The 23,926-nt window shown below is 39.8% G+C and overlaps 1 long non-coding RNA gene across 1 annotated transcript; it reads right to left on the minus strand.

Moving 5' to 3' along the window:
- LOC110905590 lies at positions 1–481 on the minus strand. Its single transcript, XR_004880828.1, has 3 exons — positions 448–481; positions 287–341; positions 1–164 (listed from the first exon to the last, which is right to left on the minus strand). It is a non-coding gene; the product is annotated as an uncharacterized LOC110905590 (long non-coding RNA).
- Positions 482–23,926: the final 23,445 nt, after the last annotated feature.

Here is a 23,926-nt window from a genome sequence, read left to right on the forward strand (position 1 = left end):
CCCAAATGTTGGGTTACATTGGACCATCCATGGAAAAAGAACAAATTTCCTTTAGATTCGGTTAAACAAACATTAAAAATGCGGCCATCATCAGTATGTATGTCAACATTTGTAGGGCCCATATCAACACCCCACAGCTTGCAAGCAGCATCAGAAGGAATAGACTAACAAACCAAACAGTGGAAGATGAAATATAATTAGAGAAAAAAATTATAAAAAAAGAATATAAAAAAGTATAACAAATTTAATTTAATAATAACAACAGAAAATATGAAATATTAATTACCAGAATTATCTCATCTGCTTTTTTCATATGCCTACAGAAACAGGGTTCTCTGATACTGATTTTAAAATTAGAAGGTTAGTAAACATTTTTAAATGTTATTGTTCGAAACAAATGATACAGAATGAAAGAAAAAGAAACAAACAATAAAGTTATATATATACCTTAATGAAGATGACCCAGAAATATTGTAAACCTGCATTCAAGTAGGAAGAAATTAACATAATGAAAAAACTTAAAAGTGATATATCGGTTTAGGTCTATGAGTAACAATCAAAATATATAACAAAAAAATACAGAAAATAAACATAAACAGCAGATATAAAATGACAATAGGATTTAGGGTTTTTACAAAAGAAAACAAATATTTCATATTTATAACTAACAATCGGTTAAGGGATATGAGTAACAATCAAAATCTCTAATAAAAAACTACAATAAATAAATATAAAGAACATATCTAGATTGACAATCAGATTTAGGGTTTCTAGAACAGAAAAATTAAAATCAGTTTAGGACTATGAGTAACAATAAAATTGTATAACAAAAGAAGACATTAAGTAAACATAAACAATAGATATTGGATGAAAATCAGATTTAGGGTTTTTACAACAGAAAAATACTTATACTTTACAATCGGTTTAAGGCCATGAGCAACAATCAAAACATATACAAAAAAACTTGCAACAGATAAATTTAAACAACAGATCGATGTTGACAATCGGATTAGGGTTTCTACAACAGAGAAATTACAGTCGGTTTAGGGCTATGATTAACAATCACAATCAAAATCTATACCTAAAACATACAGTCATTAAACATAAACAACAGATCTAGAATGAAAATCGTGTTAAGGGTTGTTTCAACCGATAAATACTATTTCAAAAAACAAAAAAAAAATCTGAAAAATTAAAGAACGATTACACCAAAATGTTAACAACCAAGACTTACAGATGTCGATATGGAATAACGAAAAAAAATCCGAAATAGATGGATGAAAAGACAGACGAAGATGAAGAAGATGCAGAAGACCAATCTTTACATGAACTTGATTGAGAAAATCGATTGATTTATGGAACGATGAAGAGAGAAGGCGGTGGTAGGTTTAGGGGTAATGAATGGCATTGAATTGAATGAATACGTTTTATATAAAGACAATTATATGAAAGGAAAAGGAGGAAATGAATAGCCCGCCTTTGGCTGAATTCTCAGCCTTTTGAGCAATGCCACATCATCAAAATGATTGGCTAAGATTAAACCTTGTGGCTTAAGAGAATTCATTTAGTATAATAGATAGATTTTAAGCCCTTTTTACACTTTTAGCCAAGTTTTAAATTTATAAAACACGATATTTACTAACACTAAACACACATATGGGCAAGTGCACCCATCGTGGACGTAGTATAGCGTTGGTAAGATACCGAGGTCGTCCAAGGACACAAGAGCTTTTAGTACCGGTTTATCCTCAACGTCTAATCAAATCAAAAAGTTAGAAAAGGTTTTTAAACTAAGAAAATAAAAACTAACTAAATGCTGAAAAATAAAATAAAATAAAAACAGATAGACAAGATGAATCACTTGGATCCGACTCGTGTATTAGTATAACCTTTTATTATTTTTGCACTTTTGCACTTGTTTAAGAGATTATCTTAGTTATTGTAGTAGGCCCCTCTTTTGAAGGCGACGTTACCCTCAACCCAGTAGTTTGAGTCAGCAAGGATACAATCCTAAAGGGTTGGATTATTGGAAGATAATGAATTATATTATTAATGCAAATTATGGTAGGCCCCGCTTTTGGCGGTGACGTTACCCTCGACTAAGTAGTCTGAGTCAGCAGGGATACAGTCCTAAATAGCCGGGTTATAGTATTAATAGTAGTTAACTTATGAGGGGGTCAAAGAGTTTGGATCTCTGCCATCCAATACCTATGGGCATTGAAGGAGATCCTACTAAATTTGACCCAGGTCCCTTGCAGGACCTCTAAACGCTGAACAAGGGCAAGACCCTTACCAAACGTTTCCCTTAACCCCCGACCAGGTAGCCAACATACCTCCATATAGACCGTGGAGATATGAATGGTGAAAATCTTTTATTTTATATAGACAGTAAAATAATGCCAAGACACCACGGACAAACGATAAGGAAAGATCACCTTCAACATAAGCAACTAGTTATTAAAGTCATTAATACAAAACCAAATAAAAAGTGCAAAAGACTAAAAATAAAAAGTATTATACTAAACACTTGTCTTCACCAAGTGATGTAAGAGACTTAGGCAAACATGGGCTTGATTGTCAAGAACTCTTACGATCAATCTTGGATCCCGAGATGACTTACACACTCTATGATGGACAATGGATGATGGTGGTGGATGATGGTGTTGTGATGGTGGTGGGTGGTGGATGAAGTGTGATAGAGGTGGTGTGCCAAGGGATGAGTTGAAATGAAACCAAGCACTCCTATTTATAGGCTGAACAGAAGGCTGGGCACGGCCCCGTGTCCGCTGGACACGCCCCCGCGCCCGTCTGACACTCTCTCTCTTCATTAATTGTAATTCGCAATTACAATTAATGCGCCTGCTGTACTTTCGCTACGCCCCCGTGCTCACTGGACACGGCCCCGTGGTGGGCAATAGAAGCTTCTATAGGTTTGTCTTTTCTGCTGCTTCTTGGGCACGGCCCCGTGCTGGCTGAGCACGGGGCGTGTTCAGTCTTCTGACTTCTCTTTTCTGCTTGGGAGGATGCCGTTGAGGGGTCGGGCAATCCACTTTTATTCCTTTTCTTGTATTTATGTTAGATTTAGCTGTCTTTTTTGCTTCTTTTGTGAATTTGAGCTCATTTAATCCTGAAAATACAAAAGGAAGACAAAAACACTCTTTTTCCAACATTAGTACTTAAAAAGGGTTAGTTTTATGCCTCATTTGATGTAATTTATATGTTGCATTTTACACACATCAGCAACCTTCTAAAGCACTTTCTTTTAGAATGTCAAGTGTATACTTGCGTTGGCTTAAAACAAGCCCATCTTTTGTTCGCGCAACTTCGATTCCCAAAAAATACTTTAGGGGTCAAAGATCTTTGATGGTAAAGAGTTTGTTAAGATGTGCTTTGGTGCGATCGATCATTGATGGGTCGTTTCCCACTATTATGACATCATCAACATATATCAAGGCGGCTACAAAAATTTCGTTCGTTTTGTAGATGAAGAGTGAATGATCCGCCTTAGATTGTAGAAAACCCAATTGTGACAAAGCGCTCGTGAACTTGTGGTACCAATTACGGGAAGCTTGCTTGAGCCCGTATAAGGATTTCTTGAGGCGACATACTCTGGTTTCGTTTGTTGTGGAGAAACCTTGTGGCAACTTCATATAAACCTCCTCCTCCAAATCTCCATGTAGGAATGCGTTGTTCACATCAAGTTGGTGGATCAACCAATCTTGTTTGACCGCTAAGGCTAGAAGCGTTCTCATGGTTACTAGTTTCGCGACGGGGGTAAACGTGTCGTGATAGTCTACCCCCTCCATTTGTGTATAACCCTTAGCCACGAGTCGCGCTTTGTAACTTTCGACCTCCCCGTTTGGCTTATACTTGATCTTAAACACCCATTTGGAATCAATGGCTTTCTTGCCTTTTGGTAATGGTTCCAAAGACCAAGTTCCATTCTGTTCAAGTGCTTGTACTTCTTTCTTCATGGCATCTCTCCAACGTTCATCCTGTGATGCTTGATGAAAAGTTTTGGGCTCATCTTGGGAAGAGATGGCCGCAAGGAATGCTTTATGACCGTTAGAAAAATTATCATAGGTAATGTAATGAGCAAGAGAGTGTACCGTAGAGTGGGTTTGAGTCGAGCCGGTGGAAGCTTGATTGGGAGACAGGTGGGCGTTGTCAACTGACGGCGGTAATTGAACGTCGAAATCTGTCAACCGAGGGGGTTGAGTTCTTGTACGTTGCGGACGTTGAACCAAAACCGAGGGATCTGTTGTGGTGCGAACTTCATCAACTATTTCTGTGGGCTCGGGAAAAATTGGACCAGTAGGAGAAGCTGGATCGGCTTCACTGCTTTGTAAAATTGGGCCTTCTTCATTAGTATTAATAGGTTGTGGACTTAGGCCTTGATGGGCCTGTTGCAAGTGGGACTCAGACTCCCCCTGATCAACAGAGGAGTCCATTCGTATATGTTCTTCAATACTAACCTTTTCTTTGGCTTGAACAGTGGGTTTGGTATGATCTAAATCGGAATTAGCCCTATACGGTTTGACTATTTCTTCATCACCTTGAAACTCGTTATTTCCCCCGTTTGAGAAAGGGAAGACATGTTCCATGAACCGAACATCCCTGCTAATTACCATCTTTTTACTTTCGACATCGTATATCTTGTACCCTTTTGTTCCGTAAGGATAACCCAAAAAGACCCCGGGCTTACCTCTTGGCGCAAATTTGTCCCCCTTTGTGTCGGTGTTCCAAAAGTACGCCAAGCAACCCAAAACCCGCATGTGGTCATAAGACGGCGACCGTCCATGAATTATCTCATACGGTGTCTTGTAGTTGATTATTTTGGACGGTAAGCGGTTTATAATGTATGCGGCCGTTAATACACACTCTCCCCAAAACCGTATAGGTAAGCATGCTTCGAAACGAATAGCTCGTGCTATTTCCAACAGATGTCTATGTCTCCGCTCCACCACCCCGTTTTGTTGGGGGGGTGTGGACACGTGGTCTCAAGCATGATTCCATGCTCGTTGTAAAACGTCTTCATACGGTTTGAGGTAAACTCCCCCCCATTATCACAACGCACCTGTTTTACTTCTTTTTTATATTGAGTTTTCACCATGTTGAGAAAATTAATCAAGTAATCGCTTGCTTGGCTCTTTTGTTTAATAATGTAAACCCAAACCGCCCTACTAAAATCGTCCACAATGGTGAGGAAATAACTCCCGTTTGTGAGCGAGAAGGTACGGTAACCACCCCAAATATCACAATGGATCATATCAAAACACTTAACGGTTTTTATTGAACTTAATTGAAAAGGGAGTCTAGACATCTTTGCTTTAAGACAAGAGTCACAAAAACTGTTTTCGAAATCGGAAGAAATTTCTAACACACTAACATGAGACAACTTTACTTTCGAGGGGTGACCAAGTCTTTTATGCCACTGAGTAGCCGAAACCGCCACCATCGCTGTTCTATTCCCTTGATCAATCCTCATCTTGTATAGGCCACCAACGCACCTACCCGTTCCAGTCAAGCTCCTCGAACTCAAGTCCTGTATCACGAAAAAGTCCGGGAAAAAAGTGACAGCACAATTCAAATCTTTCGTTAGTCGACTCACCGAAAGAAGATTACATTTAAAGTTTGGAATGAACAAAACTCCCTTGATTCTCACGCCTCCCTTAAAGAGAACGTCACCCTTTCCCTCGACGGGCACACGGTCACCATTGGGTATGGCGACGGGGCACTCGCGGTTATTTCGGGATAAACTTTCAAACACCCTTTTGACGTGGGTCATGTATTCGGTAGCACCCGTGTCCATGACCCATTCGCCATCTTCGTTAAACGTACCTGCCATGTTTGCGATTGATTCCCCGGTATCTTTCCTTTGATCATTCCTCTTGCCGAAAAGTTTCATCACCATCTCGCATTGTTCTTTAGTCAGCCCGGGAATCTGATCATTGCCTTCTACTATTGCTGCTCTCGGCTTAGAACCTTCTTTCTTTCCTTTCGTACCCGGCCACCAATCCGGGTACCCGATTTTCTTGAAGCAACCGTCCGCCACATGACCATCTTTACCACAGAAAGAGCAATGACCGACCTTTTCTCCCCCTGCCCCCTTTTCGGTCCGCAAAGGAGTGACCTTGCGCTGTGATTGCGCCGGTCTAGCTGTTTGAAAAGCGGCGGCTTCCGTAGTCGAAGATGTCCTTTTTTCATTAGTGATGTTACGTTGTTGCTCGTCTTCAGCGACTAGATGATAAGCGGCACCCATTGAAGGCGTAGGCTTCATTGCCAAGATTTGGGTTCGCATTACCGAAAAGACCGGGTCGAGTCCCATAAGGAACTCGTAGAGCCTTGCCTTGTCTTTCAACTCGACGAGCCTCTTGCCGATGTTGCACTTGCACCCATCACACTCACATCGCGGATCTGGGAGAGCGGAGTCGATCTAGTCCCATAACCCACGCAGGCGAGTGTAATAAGCCGAAACAGAAGACCCATTTTGGCGAGTCATGGTGATGGCCTGTTTCAATTCGTATGTTCTCGGAGCACTCTCCTTCCCGAAACGCTCATTGAGATCGTCCCATATTTCTTTGGCCGTATTTGCGTATTTCACGCTCCCACGAATAGATAAGGCCATGCATCTTGATTCAATCTTTATTCAACAGTTGTCCCATAATTCACATACACCGGTTCATCACCCCCGGTTTAGTCAAGTTCCAATAAATAGAACTTGAGAAGCTATGCCAACATTCAAGATTAAGAAGCCATTAGAAATATTCACGTTACGACAAACGAAGAATAATATTGTGGATACGAGTATATTGGAGACTTTACTATGAATAATGATCAACGAAAGCCTTTCAAAGAAGATACAATAAAAAATTGAAAAACTGAAACAACTAGAAAGAAATTCGAAAATGGTATCAACCAATTGAAAAGGAAAAAACGGCAACAGGCAATATAAATGAAACAACTAGAAAGAAATTCGAAAATGGTATCTACCAGTAAAAGGGAGATTGTTGCTCGTAAGGCCATGCGTAGTAGGGGGTTATATAACGCCACATAGCGTCCCGGGTCACCGATCCTCCGGCGTTATGGGGGGAGGGTTAGGTTTTTTTTTCTGAATGGGGGGGGGGGGGGGGTTGGGAGGTTTTTTTAGGTTTTTTTTCTCATGGTTGGTGGTTCTCAAATGAACCTTACCCTACATATCTATACTATATAATAAAAGAAACCAACTTTGGGATACATGTCATTCATTGGGGTCATCTATTTTTTAGTTTTCTTATCTCTATCTCCTACTTAATTATAGATAATTAATATTAATTAAAAGATAATTAGTAATAATAATAATAAGGACAAAGAGGGTAATTTTGAAAGTTTCATTAGGGGTTCAAAAGCTTATATATAATACGTTGCTTCCAACGTTCACTTTGAGGGGAACATAGTAACAGAGTTTATTATTCATCTTAGTTATTATTATTTGATTTATCAATTATTTTAAGTTTGTTTCTTAATCTTCTATACTATACTAGTAGGTTGGCCCGCGCGATGCGGCGGGTGTCACCGAGGCTTTTTATACCACAATCTAACCCGATTTTCCTTAAACACTAATTATATTATGTTGTTGTTTTTAATACTTAGTAATAGTAGGAATCCCACGCGATGCTAGACATCGCCATTTTACAATCCCGATGTACTCAGTTTCTTTGCGTTGCGGCAGAAGCTTCATGCCGGTATTTGAGCGAAAACACTCTTTACAATAATGTCGAGTTTTGTACATGTACATTTGCAAGTACAGACTATTGTTAGTGGTAAACACCCTCGCTTTAAGACGCGGTTTTTTACGTGTTCGTTTGCACTGTAAATACGATTTGCGAAATATGAACTGTTGGAGTCTCAAATGATTATACAATTAAGGGTGCTCATAAGGCGGTTCAAACAGGCAAAACCAAAAAAGCAAGCACAACACGCTCGAATTATTGAGCTGATTTTAGATGTATGTGAAACCGAAACCGAATGGAAAAAATCAGTTACCAAAAGTAAACAATTATTAATCATTCAAACATAACACGAAACTAAATTTATAAGTTGTGGAAATAAAGATAGAGAAATAAGGTGGCAAATTCTCCTAAACAAAGATAAGAAGAATGAGGGGCCTCACTGGTGCTGTAGCTCCTCACTTTGCTTTGCACCAGGTGCTTAAATTTCATTATATCCATGCTGCTGCATCCAAAATAATTTTTGTTCAAATTTTTTGTTAAAAATATCACACATATATATTATAAGAAACATAGTATAATATTTTGAATATAGGTAGGATGAATTAGCAGTACATTTTGGAACTTTTTGACCCTTTTTCTTTTAGACAGGGATGTAAACGAGGGTCGAGCCTAGTCTGGGCACACCGAAGGTCAAGCTTGGGTAGTTTAAGTTTAGAGAACTCGAGCTTGGGTGTTTCATGCTCTCTGTCTTTAACTTCGAGCTCGACTTGTGAGTAGTTTCAAAAACTTGAGCTCGGCTCGTTTATCCTTGTTTAATGAATTTAAAAGTATATTTATATTCACATCCGATTTTCATACTTATTTATAATTATATATATATATATGTATATATATCACACACACTATGTAAATATGTTTTTTAAAAATTATACAAAAAATCCAAAAAATTAAATAAATAACGGGGTCCTTTAGATTCTTGAACTTAACCAATCTAAGTCGAATTTGAATTCGTTAAATGAACTCTAATATGAGCTCAAGCTTAGTTTAAGATTGGCTCTATTCGAGGTTTAACGCCCCAGCTTATTTACACTCTACTTTAGTTTAATTTTGTTTTATTTAACGTGTTAGAGATATAATGTTCCCTGTTTGACTTATTAATAAGCAAATGGGTCAGTATTTAGAAATATAGAAATAGAAAACTAGTACCTGCATATCAGAGGTCCACAAAGTGAGATTGTGTTGAAGGAGTTGCGTGATTAAGGTGCTCTCTTTGTACGACTCCTCACCCAAGGTATCCAGCTCTGTAATTGCTTAATCAAAATCCTGGAAAGAAGAGTATAAACAAGTGTGGTCCGGGAGTTCAAAATTTCATAATAAAAAATAAACATTAAGAGCCAGACCGAGGTGAACCAGATGCGTGAGGGCAAGTTCAGTGTTTGCAATATTCCTGCAAATAATGAAACAAATCGAAGATAATTTCTAGCAACACATGCATATTTATAGCAAAATTAAGAATTTTTATAACAAAATTTTAACTTTTTTTTTTTTGAAAAAGTTAATTCATCACCTGCTTCACCTACTAACTTATAACAAAATTTAAACTTTTTATGACAAAATTGTACGGATTTGACACTAAGCCATTTGACCCGTTACCCAGTTGCAGCATACTCAGCAATGTACAATGCTATAGAAAAATGCTTTTTCCTTATGACGGTTCATGAACAGTTGAAACGTGTTTTTCCACACTATCATACTGATTTTGTCCTAAACAGTCAACATACTGGATTTCATTTTACACAATGTATATAGTTACATTTTGAAGTTAGCTTCTGGCACTATGTATAACATGTAGATCTGTAACAAACAAGGGCAACATCCATCATGATGACACAGCCTTTGTAGCGCAACTTATGCATTTTAGTGAGAAAAATCTGTAACAAACGTGAAAAGAAGGCATTGCTAAAAAACTAAACAACATCATTTGCGTGGCAACTTCAACCCATTACTTACAAATTGGTTATTTCAAGTTAGGTTATATAGCAAATGGGTCAAACACGTAAAACAAATAGCTTTAAGGATTACTTATGGATTGGTTATTTCGAGTTAGGTTATATAGCAAATGGGTCAAACACGTAAAACAAATAGCTTTAAGGAAACAAGACAAAAGTTGCCTTCGTTTATACACTTAAAAAATCCCTTGTTTTTTAAGTGCCTTCAACAACTACACTTGATATGATCTTCCAGCAACATCTAGCAATCTTTGAAAAGATAGAAAAAAAAAACACATATAAAAAAGGAAGAAGAAAACTGATGTGTGTAAAATGCAACATATAAATCACATCAATTAAGGCATAAAACTAACCCTTTTTAAGTACTAATGTTGGAAAAAGAGTGTTTTTGTCTTCCTTTTGTATTTTCAGGATGAAATGAGCTCAAATTCACAAAAGAAGCAAAAAGACAGCTAATTCTAACATAAATACAAGAAAAGGAACAAAAGTGGACTGCCCGGACCCTCAACGGCACCTCCCAAGGCAAAGGAGAAGAAACAGAGTCTGAACACGCCCCGTGTCCAGCGAACACGGGGGCGTGCCCAGGAAGCAGCAGAAAAGACAAACCAGTAGAAGCTTCCATTGCCCACCACGGGGCCGTGTCCAGCGAGCACGGGGGCGTGGTGAAAGTACAGCAGGCGCATTAATTGTAATTCGCAATTACAATTAATGAAGTGAGAGAATGTCAGACGGGCACGAAGCCGTGTCCAGCGGACACGGGGCCGTGTCCAGCCTTCTGTTCAGCCTATAAATAGAGGAGCTTGGCTTCATTCTCCCTCATCCCTTGGCACACCACCTCTCTCACACTTCATCCACCACCCACCACCACCATAACACCATCATCCACCACCATCATCCATTGTCCATCGTAGAGTGTGTGAGTCGTCTCGGGATCCAAGATTGATCGTAAGAGTTCTTGACAATCAAGGCCATGTTTGCCTAAGTCTCTTACATCACTTGGTGAAGACAAATGTTTAGTATAATACTTTTTATTTTTAATCTTTTGCACTTTTTATTTGGTTTTGTATTAATGACTTTAATAACTAGTTACTTATGTTGAAGGTGATCTTTCCTTATCGTTTGTCCGTGGTGTCTTGGCATTATTTTACTGTCTATATAAAATAAAAGATTTTCACCATTCATATCTCCACGGTCTATATGGAGGTATGTTGGCTACCTGGTCGGGGGTTAAGGGAACGGTTTGGTAAGGGTCTTGCCCTTGTTCAGCGTTTAGAGGTCCTGCTTGGGACCTGGGTCAAATTTAGTAAGATCTCCTTCAATGCCCATAGGTATTGGATGGCGGGGATCCAAACTCTTTGACCCCCTCATAAGTTAACTACTATTAATACTATAACCCGGCTATTTAGGACTGTATCCCTGCTGACTCAGACTACTTAGCCGAGGGTAACGTCACCGCCAAAAGCGGGGCCTACCACAATTTGCATTAATAACTTAATTCATTATCTTTCAATAATCCGACCCTTTAGGATTGTATCCTTGCTGACTCAAACTACTGGGTTGAGGGTAACGTCGCCTTCAAAAGAGGGGCCTACTACAATAACTAAGATAATCTCTTAAACAAGTGCAAAAGTGCGAAAATAATCAAAGGTTATACTAATACACGTGTCGGATCCAAGTGATTCATCTTGTCTATCTGTTTTTACTTTATTTTTATTTTCAGCATTTAGTTAGTTTTTATTTTTCTTAGTTTAAAACATTTTTCTAACCTTTTGATTTGATTAGACGTTGAGGATAAACCGGTATTAAAAGCTCTTGTGTCCTTGGACGACCTCGGTATCTTACCAACACTATACTACGTCCACGATGGGTGCACTTGCCCATATGTGTGTTTAGTGTTAGTGAATATCGTGTTTTATAAATTTAAAACTTGGCTAAAAGTGTAAAAAGGGGCTTAAATACTCATCAAAATAATAACACACTTCACGCACATCAAGTTTTTGGCGCCGCTGCCGGGGACACAAGGATTTTAAGAAAGTTAGGAATCAACGGCCTAATCATATTTTTATTTTTCTTTAATTTTTTAGGATTTTTCTTAGATTTTTAGCTTCTGCAGAGCTCAACACGGGGCCGTGCCCGCTGAACACGCCCCGTGCTCAATCATTGGAACTGGCAATCCTGTTTTAAGTCAGACAGTAGGCTGAACACGGGGCCGTGTCCACTCAACACGCCCCCGTGCCCAAGATTCTGTTGCTGAAAACAGAACCGTTAGATCCCGGCGGTTGGTAATTTCTGACACAAACATGAGTAATAGTAATTCTTTTTACTTTCGGCACTCTTATGGTTTGTGGTGTCGAATATGTGGAGGCGAACATGAGGAATTAAAATGTTTTTTCCTCACTTATAGGCCCCACTATATAGACCCACCGATTCCTTGTAACCTTAAGAGGGGCGAAAGTAAAAATAAACACTATTTCTCCCTCGAATGCGCCCAGCCAGATATTCTAGGAGAAATGCTCCTTGACGAGCTATTTCAACTAGAAGAACTACTTCTCAATTGGTCAAAAGAACTCAGGAAGGATTTTTTAGATCCATCCCAAGATGATGACCATGAGGAAATGTTGGAACCGCATTCCGACAACCTCGTTGCTCCCGAAAATACCTTCTTACCTAGAAAAGACGCGGACGATAGTCGTCCCTGTGTCGATTGTGCCGTGAAGGACTCCCCATCGACTTCGTTCGATGCATACATAGACCTGAGTGATTCGGCATACACCTTCTTTAACGAGAGCCCGGGAAAGGGTTGGACTTGTCCACCTAGAATGAAAATAGGAATTACCCTCACCGACAACCTCTTGCGTTCTCGCCTTAGTATAGGACAATTAAGGTATCTTAGGCACTTTGGGGTTGTTCCAACAAGTCAAGAGCCACCCGATATAGATTAGCTCCTTAGTAAAGACAAAACTTCATAAGACAGCTTTCCGACACGGGGCCGTGCCCGGCCAACACGCCCCCGTGTCCACCAAAAGATTCCCCTCTGATCAGAACGTCAGAATACGGACAAACTGTGTCAGAATTTCATCTGCACACGGGGCCGTGTCCAGCGGACACGGGGCCGTGTCCAGCAGGCTGTCGTTTTCTATAAATGCAGCCAAAAATCCTGCACATTTGGACCAACTTGGGGACAGAGATTTGAAGGAATCTTCTCTCAAACAATCCTAGGTAAGTCTAAAAGAAGTTTCCAACAACCCATCTTGTCCTTTCCTCTTCTAGACATTTCCTTCTTCTTCATCTTTCTTCAAGAACTACCATGAAAAGTTTGAATTTTCAATCTTTGTGGTAGGGAACAATGAGTTTTGATCATAAAATCTTGGTAAAAACATGTTATGTAACATTGTTTAAAGTTATTTACTGTCAAAAAGCTTGCATAAACTCAGAAAATAACTTAAAAACCCAAGATTCCTTGCTCCAAAATTCCGCAGAAAGATGAACACGGGGCCGTGCTCAATGAGCACGGGGCCGTGTCCAGAAACTGTTTCGTCATATAAACTGCTTTTGGTTTATTTTTCGTAGAATGGCGAGTGAAAACAGCGAAACATCATCCGTTCATTCATCAAACGGCCGAAGGGGAAGGAGGCCCTCCGTTGAAGCTACACTTGTGCACTACGTGATAGCGCTAAGAGAAGCTCTCGACGAAATGACGTCAGTAGAGGAGGTCCTCATTGACCGTATTAACGATCTTACAATGGGACTTGAAAGCAGCTTCCAAGAGATTAACCTTTTGCACCAAAGGTTAAACATTTTGGTGGCACCCCCTATGGAACCAGTCCTTCCACAACAAGACTGGAACTTGGCACTCGGTGTTAACAACCCTACCGGGTGGGAAGACTTTCCCGCAGAACCTCCTATGGAAAACCCACAAGAAGTTCCAGCGGAAGTTGAAACTCCTCAAACCAATGCAAATGAGCCCTCTTTTCTCCTTCCAAGGGAGGTAGAGGAGTGGCTTGCCGACATATGAGGAGAACCGCACCCGAAGGGAGGAGTTCTACAAAGCCTTATCTAACCAAGACTAGTAGCTTCTTGGAAATTTTGCTAAATTAAAATAAAACATAGGGCTAGAACTCCATAAGTTTAATATGTCACACCCCCAAATTACCACCTAGGACGTGTCCCTAATGGAGGTGTAACGATTCAACAAAGAGCCACCAATCATATCAAACACAAGTCATAATATATTAAAAATACCCAATTGAAAGAAATGTATCGTTTGAAAGTTAAACCAAAACCCAAGTACTGAGCGGAAGCATAAATGTATAAGTGTGTAAATGTATCAAAAGCAAATCAAAATAACTGTTTATTATGACCACAACCACTCCAGCAGCATCAGACAGCAAGCTCCCGAGTTCCTTCAGTAATTACCTACAAGCATGTAAACAAGTGTGTCAGACTACGCTGGTGAGTTCAAGGTTTTGTTAACAAGTTATGTTACCATATGTATGTTAATGCGATTTAACGCTGCGATACAATGTTGCTCATGCTAGATACCCTAGGGGATGTGCCCATGTGTATCCGGGGAGTGGGTACCCCTTAACGACCGATTGCTATGTTGCCTTCGTTAGATACCCTAGGGAGAGTGCCCATATGTATCCGAGGGGTGTGCCTCTAACAACCATAGCCATACCCAGATAATTAGTTCATGCCCGTCCTTACGGCCCGGTGTGAGGTTTCCCACCTAATAGCGCTATCAACTAATCACCCCCATTGCCCTCCAGGCAATAACCAAAACCGATTAAGTTATTTACCCAATGTTTCCCTTCCAAATGTTTACCAGTTGTCCCAAACCACCGGGACGCATGCTTGAGAAAATGCAATGAACTCACCTTAGGTTTGCTCGATTAGACAAGTTACTCGTTAAATAAGTTCAATACTCACGACCTAGAAGAGTGTTTGGTAATGATCAGTTTTACAGTTTGTTTACACATAGATCACATCAATGGTTGTCACGTATGGCACGTATAACAGTTAAGCAACAATTCAAGCAAGAACAATGATTATTCAAACAGTTGATCCAATAGTACAAAGTATCGAGTAGCTCAATCAAGTTACAAGTAAGCAAAACGCACATCATTACGCAAGTCTTAGCAAGTATTTTGTCCTACTTATATTCACAATATAGGTTCACGTCACATCTTATCACAAGTGGGCCAGTTCACATTTAACTTTATACGTATCGGTTCGTAAACAGCTTCATAATCACATTTGCATAACACGCCATAAGTTAATCAAATAAAATAGCACTAGGGTTTTGGGTCATATATTCGACACCTATCATCAATAATATCAAACTGTTAGTATAGTTCTTATGATCACCCGGCCCACTTCTGATTTGCATATGGTCCGGTTTACTATTCGTGGCCCAACAGCTACAAGACCCAATTCTCTTTACTTATATAACCAGCCCAATTACCCTTTCATGTGTCACGATCAATTAACATGCAATTCCGATTAACATGCAAGCTCAAACATTATACCCTATAGTTACAATTTATAACAGTCCACACATTCCTTAACTCACAACTATATGAATATATACATACAAGATCTCATCTATTCAGTAACAATCATGAACTCTATATTCGTAGTCCGCTAATATCTCTAGTCTTTATCAATCCAGTTTAATACGTGACACTGATCAACTCGCCAATACAATTTACAAGACATCAACGCTGTTTTGTCGAATTATCATACCGGAATTATCACAACTTAACCCACACGCAACCCAGATTCTTTGAGCATGAATTCTAATCACACATGCAAACTATTACCATATTAACAACAACACATAAATAGTTTACAAGCAGGCCTAATAATCACGTTTACTCATGTTCGAATCATACATAAACATCATCACGGCTCACATTAAACACGCTTTCAGATCCAACAGTTGATGCAAACAATCCAACCATACTTATCATGTAGCCCATACTTAACAAAGAAAAAAAATCATACTAATATCAAGCATATACTAACCGAGACTTTTACTTGATTCAGACGTGGATTGAATGGGAATTTGCGTCCGTGAGGGGGAAAGGTTTCTTCAGCCGATCGTAATTATAAGAGAGAGAGAGAGTAGGGTTTGTTTTATGATAAAACCATCCTAATATGATACGTATACGTATTGATAGTGATTTAGGCGGTTTGTTTGTTAATCAACCGAACTGGGCCTAAGCCCATCTCACTATTACCTAAAACATTAATCTGTTTCTAATTAAATAAACAGTTGACCGAATGGAGCCCAAGTTCACCAAATTTGAAGTGGATTATATAGGATTCCCAATGATAATAGAATTATATGTATATGGCCCAAATAGCAAACTACCAAATCCATAAGTCGGAGCGTGTGTGTGTGTGTGTGGGTGGGCCGAGACTTTATAACAGTGGTGGCGGCCCCACTCAAGTAAAGCCCGACACGTTTACGTTTAGCATATAATCGAGGCAATCACGTGAAAGAGAAGTAACGGAGAATCAGGATTATAAAACTAACCTTGGAGGTTCAGGTTGTCACATCATCCCCAACTTAAAAAGAATTTCGTCCCGAAATTTGGCAAGCGTCAAGTGAGAGGAACGAAGTGAGAAATCAAGATTGTTGCGGGTTCTGCTCAGTTGTGACATCATCCCCAACTTGAAGGGGAATCTCGCCCCGAGATTCGCCAGTTTTGCTTGACTCGGCTTTGTCTTTGGGAAAAAGGTGAGGATACTTGAGCTTCATCTGATCCTCGTGCTCCCACGTGAACTCTGGTCCACGTCTTGAGTTCCAACGAACTCGAACAAGAGGCATTGCATCAACCAATAGGCACCGGGTAGTACAAAGGCCAGCGAGAGGTTTACCATAATTAAGGTAACTGTCGTAGAGTCAAAGATGTGACTCTTGTGGTGCAAGGGTAAAAAGAGGTAAGGTGACGACTCAGTACAAGAAATATCCCTTAAACGATAAAATAAGAAACCCATTCAAATTAAACCATATAAGTCACTACATCGAATATTCGCAAAAGTTTTAATCACCATGATTGTTTATACGAAAACAACTGAAAGAAAAATAACTAGATAAACGATTGAAAGACGAGTCAGTCGTCCACGTCACCATCCCCGAGGTCACTACCATCATCATCGTCTCTGTTATTATCCGAGACCTCCTCTGGCTCTTCTTCCTCCTCTTCCGGCTCTTCCTCCTCCTCTTCGGGCTCTTCCTCCTCCTCTTCGGGCTATTCATCAGACTCTTCCGCCTCTGGTTCGGGAGGTGCCGGGACTGGGGCTGGCTCGGGTTCAGGTGCGAAGCGGGCTTCCTCCAACTGATGGACCCTCCAATCCATCATACCTATCCTTTCGGCATGCGAGTTAAGCCTTTCATGATCCACTCGAGCGTCTCTCAGTATCAGACCTTGTACCTCACGCCCTTTTAGGGCTTCTGCCTTCAAGTCAGTAGTTCTCCTATTAAGTTCCTGTATCTGCTTCTCTTGAGCTTCCACTCGCCCTCCTAGGGTATCAACCTTTCTGAGTAATTTCTGATTTTGCTCCATTAAGACTTGGTTTTGTCCTATTAGAATCTGGTTATAATCTCGGAGGGCCTTACTCACAGCCGACTCGGCCTGAGCGCTGAGGGAGTTAACTGGTAGTGCATGCGTAGGTCGGGAGGACGACTCCCCGCCCTGTGCGAGTCTCTTCCTATAAGCAGCACGCGTCTCCATCTGACGCGGGGGTGAGTGAGTAGCAGCGGGTGCCTTCCCTGGCGCCCGGGATTGGTCGAAAGATGCGGACGGTGCAGACATGCCTGTCGAGTTGATGACGTAACGCAAGTTAAACAAAAGAATGCACACTCACAACGTACCAAAAGAGGGTATTAACGCAGAAAGGAAAAAAAATGACAGAAAGAGTAAGCACACAAGGTTTCAATCAACAGTTGCTACGTCCGTTTCCTCGTCCACTCATGTTTCTATATATGGAAATGAACTAATTTAGGGGTCGAAAACGAGGGAAGTGTTCAGGTTTATCACGTTAAGAACGATTAACTACCATATTCATACACAAACAGGGAAGAACCCCTCTTACACTCGTTAAGCCTCATTGGGATTTGCATGCACCACGCGTTATTATTATGTGTGCACCCATGATAATAAGGCGGTTTGCATGCTCCTCTCAATGCTTCTTAACTTATGTTTGAAGTTTCTCCCACCCCAATCAACACAAAATAAGCACTACCAACAAGATTAGAATTTACTAGATGCAAGGGTTATGTTACACTATCAATGTGTCATGATGCCTACCATGTCGTGTCGTGCATGCTATAAATATAGTTACGTTTACTAGGCATACAAAGCATAAGCTAACGAGGAACGAACCTTGCAGTCTGAAGCTGAGTGTCATGGTCATCGTTTGGATCAATTCGGTTATAGTCTGGTTTTATGAAAACATTTTTTAAAACCGAGTTCTCTATAACCAGTGGCTCTGATACCAAACTGTCACACCCCCAAATTACCACCTAGGACGTGTCCCTAATGGAGGTGTAACGATTCAACAAAGAGCCACCAATCATATCAAACACAAGTCATAATATATTAAAAATACCCAATTGAAAGAAATGTATCGTTTGAAAGTTAAACCAAAACCCAAGTACTGAGCGGAAGCATAAATGTATAAGTGTGTAAATGTATCAAAAGCAAATCAAAATAACTGTTTATTATGACCACAACCACTCCAGCAGCATCAGACAGCAAGCTCCCGAGTTCCTTCAGTAATTACCTACAAGCATGTAAACAAGTGTGTCAGACTACGCTGGTGAGTTCAAGGTTTTGTTAACAAGTTATGTTACCATATGTATGTTAATGCGATTTAACGCTGCGATACAATGTTGCTCATGCTAGATACCCTAGGGGATGTGCCCATGTGTATCCGGGGAGTGGGTACCCCTTAACGACCGATTGCTATGTTGCCTTCGTTAGATACCCTAGGGAGAGTGCCCATATGTATCCGATGGGTGTGCCTCTAACAACCATAGCCATACCCAGATAATTAGTTCACGCCCGTCCTTACGGCCCGGTGTGAGGTTTCCCACCTAATAGCGCTATCAACTAATCACCCCCATTGCCCTCCAGGCAATAACCAAAACCGATTAAGTTATTTACCCAATGTTTCCCTTCCAAATGTTTACCAGTTGTCCCAAACCACCGGGACGCATGCTTGAGAAAATGCAATGAACTCACCTTAGGTTTGCTCGGTTAGACAAGTTACTCGTTAAATAAGTTCAATACTCACGACCTAGAAGAGTGTTTGGTAATGATCAGTTTTACAGTTTGTTTACACATAGATCACATCAATGGTTGTCACGTATGGCACGTATAACAGTTAAGCAACAATTCAAGCAAGAACAATGATTATTCAAACAGTTGATCCAATAGTACACAGTATCGAGTAGCTCAATCAAGTTACAAGTAAGCAAAACGCACATCATTACGCAAGTCTTAGCAAGTATTTTGTCCTACTTATATTCACAATATAGGTTCACGTCACATCTTATCACAAGTGGGCCAGTTCACATTTAACTTTATACGTATCGGTTCGTAAACAGCTTCATAATCACATTTGCATAACACGCCATAAGTTAATCAAATAAAATAGCACTAGGGTTTTGGGTCATATATTCGACACCTATCATCAATAATATCAAACTGTTAGTATAGTTCTTATGATCACCCGGCCCACTTCTGATTTGCATATGGTCCGGTTTACTATTCGTGGCCCAACAGCTACAAGACCCAATTCTCTTTACTTATATAACCAGCCCAATTACCCTTTCATGTGTCACGATCAATTAACATGCAATTCCGATTAACATGCAAGCTCAAACATTATACCCTATAGTTACAATTTATAACAGTCCACACATTCCTTAACTCACAACTATATGAATATATACATACAAGATCTCATCTATTCAGTAACAATCATGAACTCTATATTCGTAGTCCGCTAATATCTCTAGTCTTTATCAATCCAGTTTAATACGTGACACTGATTAACTCGCCAATACAATTTACAAGACATCAACGCTGTTTTGTCGAATTATCATACCGGAATTATCACAACTTAACCCACACGCAACCCAGATTCTTTGAGCATGAATTCTAATCACACATGCAAACTATTACCATATTAACAACAACACATAAATAGTTTACAAGCAGGCCTAATAATCACGTTTACTCATGTTCGAATCATACATAAACATCATCACGGCTCACATTAAACACGCTTTCAGATCCAACAGTTGATGCAAACAATCCAACCATACTTATCATGTAGCCCATACTTAACAAAGAAAAAAAATCATACTAATATCAAGCATATACTAACCGAGACTTTTACTTGATTCAGACGTGGATTGAATGGGAATTTGCGTCCGTGAGGGGGAAAGGTTTCTTCAGCCGATCGTAATTATAAGAGAGAGAGAGAGTAGGGTTTGTTTTATGATAAAACCATCCTAAGATACGTATACGTATTGATAGTGATTTAGGCGGTTTGTTTGTTAATCAACCGAACTGGGCCTAAGCCCATCTCACTATTACCTAAAACATTAATCTGTTTCTAATTAAATAAACAGTTGACCGAATGGAGCCCAAGTTCACCAAATTTGAAGTGGATTATATAGGATTCCCAATGATAATAGAATTATATGTATATGGCCCAAATAGCAAACTACCAAATCCATAAGTCGGAGCGTGTGTGTGTGTGTGTGGGTGGGCCGAGACTTTATAACAGTGGTGGCGGCCCCACTCAAGTAAAGCCCGACACGTTTACGTTTAGCATATAATCGAGGCAATCACGTGAAAGAGAAGTAACGGGGAATCAGGATTATAAAACTAACCTTGGAGGTTCAGGTTGTCACATAATATTTATGTAATTTTTATCTTTATGTAATGTCTCTCTATGATTTGCAATGCTATGATGGTTTTTATGATTGATGGTTGACGTGAGTATAAAACACACTCATGGTGGTAATGGATGAAAAAGGGAACGAGAAAAATGGAACCATGCACGAAGAACAGAGCAACCCGACAAAAATCTCCATCACAGAAGGCTCAACACGGGTCGTGCCCAACCAACACGGCCCCGTGCTGAGCCCCTGCAGAAAATCACCCAGTTCAGGTAACTGGACACGGGCCGTGTTCAGCGGACACGCCCCCGTGTCCAGGCTTCTGTTTCAATTCTGTAATTTTTGTTACTGGCACTTGACCACGGGGCCGTGCCCGGTGAACACGAGGCCGTGTCCAGGATGCCAGTAACATAAATCTTTGCTTTTTAACCCACTTTTATACATTCTAATCAACCAAAAACATTATTTTTGGGCACATTGAGGACAATGTGTAATTTAAGTGTGGGGGGGATGCTAAAACCCTTAAAATTTTGCAAAATCCTAAACACAAGCCTTACACAAAACTCTATTGGAACCGCTAAACACCCCAAATTTTTTCAAAAACTTTTTCATTTTTTTTTATTTACTTGTCTTAGTTTAAGTTGGGAATAACAAGTTCTAAAAAGGTTATATTTTTATAAGTTTACAACCGATAGCGTCGTGATAAAAAAGGAACCAACATAAGAAAATTATGAAACGGTATAACAAGTCTAGTTAAAAATTCGATTATATATGCTTGGTCACATTAAAAACCCATTCCCACAAAAGTGAGTTTTGAGCCTTTATTGAGCATAAAAATACACATATTTAGATTAAATGCTCATTTTTCGTTTCTTGTGTGAATAGCCGCTCGGTCCTTACAAATCTAGAACTTGCCACGACGATACATTCCCGGTCCTTACCAACTTAAACCCAAGTAAGTAAATGATAGAGGCATTAGGACTAACCATTTTTTTTTCTTTCAAAACCATTATTTTTCATTTTTTTTACCTACCCAAAATCCCCCTAGATAGCCCCTTTGAGCCTAAACCTTTCATTTCATTACCCCAAAACCCTTTTTACCCACCAAAAACCTTTTTATTTTTTTATTTTAGTAACAAGTTCGCTTTTTCGTAAACTCACCTTTTTATGTGACGATGAAAAAAAAATGATGAAGTCAAAAACAAACAAAAGCTATAAAAGCCTGTTTGGAGAAATACTTCAAAATAAAAAGTCACTAAGAATAAGGTACTTCACGAAAACCGACGCTTGTTACGATTTTCGCCCTTTTTACTAACCACTAACCAACCACCCACCTTTAAACCCAAGCCTTCACCCCAAAAGTCCTCTTGATATTTACAAAGGTAAAAAGTTAAAAAGGAGGAGGATTGATTGCTTGGCAAGCCTATGGAAGACGTAAGTTCCGTGCCGCTCTCGAGTGATTCACTAAAAATATACACCTTCGGCCGAGTGTTGAGTGATCTCCCGTGAGGTATGTGAACTTGTATATAAATGGAATTTTAATAAGGCATGCTATGCCCAAATAAGTAATTCATCTTATGAAAAGTTCAAAATAAATCATAACGAATAGGATTGTAAATAAATAAAAATAAAACCCATAAAAACCTTGGATTCCCGACACTCTAGGACAAGCTAAAAAAAACTTCTCTTCTACCTATTCCATTTGGGAGTGTAAGCCACATTTAAAAAGTTTTGCTTGAGGACAAGCAAAAGTTCAAGTGTGGGGGTATTTGATGTGTGTAAAATGCAACATATAAATCACATCAATTAAGGCATAAAACTAACCCTTTTTAAGTACTAATGTTGGAAAAAGAGTGTTTTTGTCTTCCTTTTGTATTTTCAGGATGAAATGAGTTCAAAATCACAAAAGAAGCAAAAAGACAGCTAATTCTACCATAAATACAAGAAAAGGAACAAAAGTGGACTGCCCGGACCCTCAACGGCACCTCCCAAGGCAAAGGAGAAGAAACAGATTCTGAACACGCCCCGTGTCCAGCGAACACGGGGGCGTGCCCAGGAAGCAGCAGAAAAGACAAACCAGTAGAAGCTTCCATTGCCCACCACGGGGCCGTGTCCAGCGAGCACGGGGGCGTGGTGAAAGTACAGCAGGCGCATTAATTGTAATTCGCAATTACATTTAATGAAGTGAGAGAATGTCAGACGGGCACGGGGCCGTGTCCAGCGGACACGGGGCTGTGTCCAGCCTTCTGTTCAGCCTATAAATAGAGGAGCTTGGCTTCATTCTCCCTCATCCCTTGGCACACCACCTCTCTCACACTTCATCCACCACCCACCACCACCATAACACCATCATCCACCACCACCATCCATTGTCCATCGTAGAGTGTGTGAGTCGTCTCGGGATCCAAGATTGATCGTAAGAGTTCTTGACAATCAAGGCCATGTTTGCCTAAGTCTCTTACATCACTTGGTGAAGACAAGTGTTTAGTATAATACTTTTTATTTTTAATCTTTTGCACTTTTTATTTGGTTTTGTATTAATGACTTTAATAACTAGTTACTTATGTTGAAGGTGATCTTTCCTTATCGTTTGTCCGTGGTGTCTTGGCATTATTTTACTATCTATATAAAATAAAAGATTTTCACCATTCATATCTCCACTGTCTATATGGAGGTATGTTGGCTACCTGGTCGGGGGTTAAGGGAACGGTTTGGTAAGGGTCTTGCCCTTGTTCAGCGTTTAGAGGTCCTGCTTGGGACCTGGGTCAAATTTAGTAGGATCTCCTTCAATGCCCATAGGTATTGGATGGCGGGGATCCAAACTCTTTGACCCCCTCATAAGTTAACTACTATTAATACTATAACCCGGCTATTTAGGACTGTATCCCTACTGACTCAGACTACTTAGCCGAGGGTAACGTCACCGCCAAAAGCGGGGCCTACCACAATTTGCATTAATAACTTAATTCATTATCTTTCAATAATCCGACCCTTTAGGATTGTATCCTTGCTGACTCAAACTACTGGGTTGAGGGTAACGTCGCTTTCAAAAGAGGGGCCTACTACAATAACTAAGATAATCTCTTAAACAAGTGCAAAAGTGCGAAAATAATCAAAGGTTATACTAATACACGTGTCGGATCCAAGTGATTCATCTTGTCTATCTGTTTTTACTTTATTTTTATTTTCAGCATTTAGTTAGTTTTTATTTTTCTTAGTTTAAAACATTTTTCTAACCTTTTGATTTGATTAGACGTTGAGGATAAACCGGTATTAAAAGC

Source organism: Helianthus annuus, chromosome 15, assembly GCF_002127325.2.
Source record: "Helianthus annuus cultivar XRQ/B chromosome 15, HanXRQr2.0-SUNRISE, whole genome shotgun sequence".
In the NCBI taxonomy this organism is placed as follows: Eukaryota; Viridiplantae; Streptophyta; class Magnoliopsida; order Asterales; family Asteraceae; genus Helianthus; species Helianthus annuus.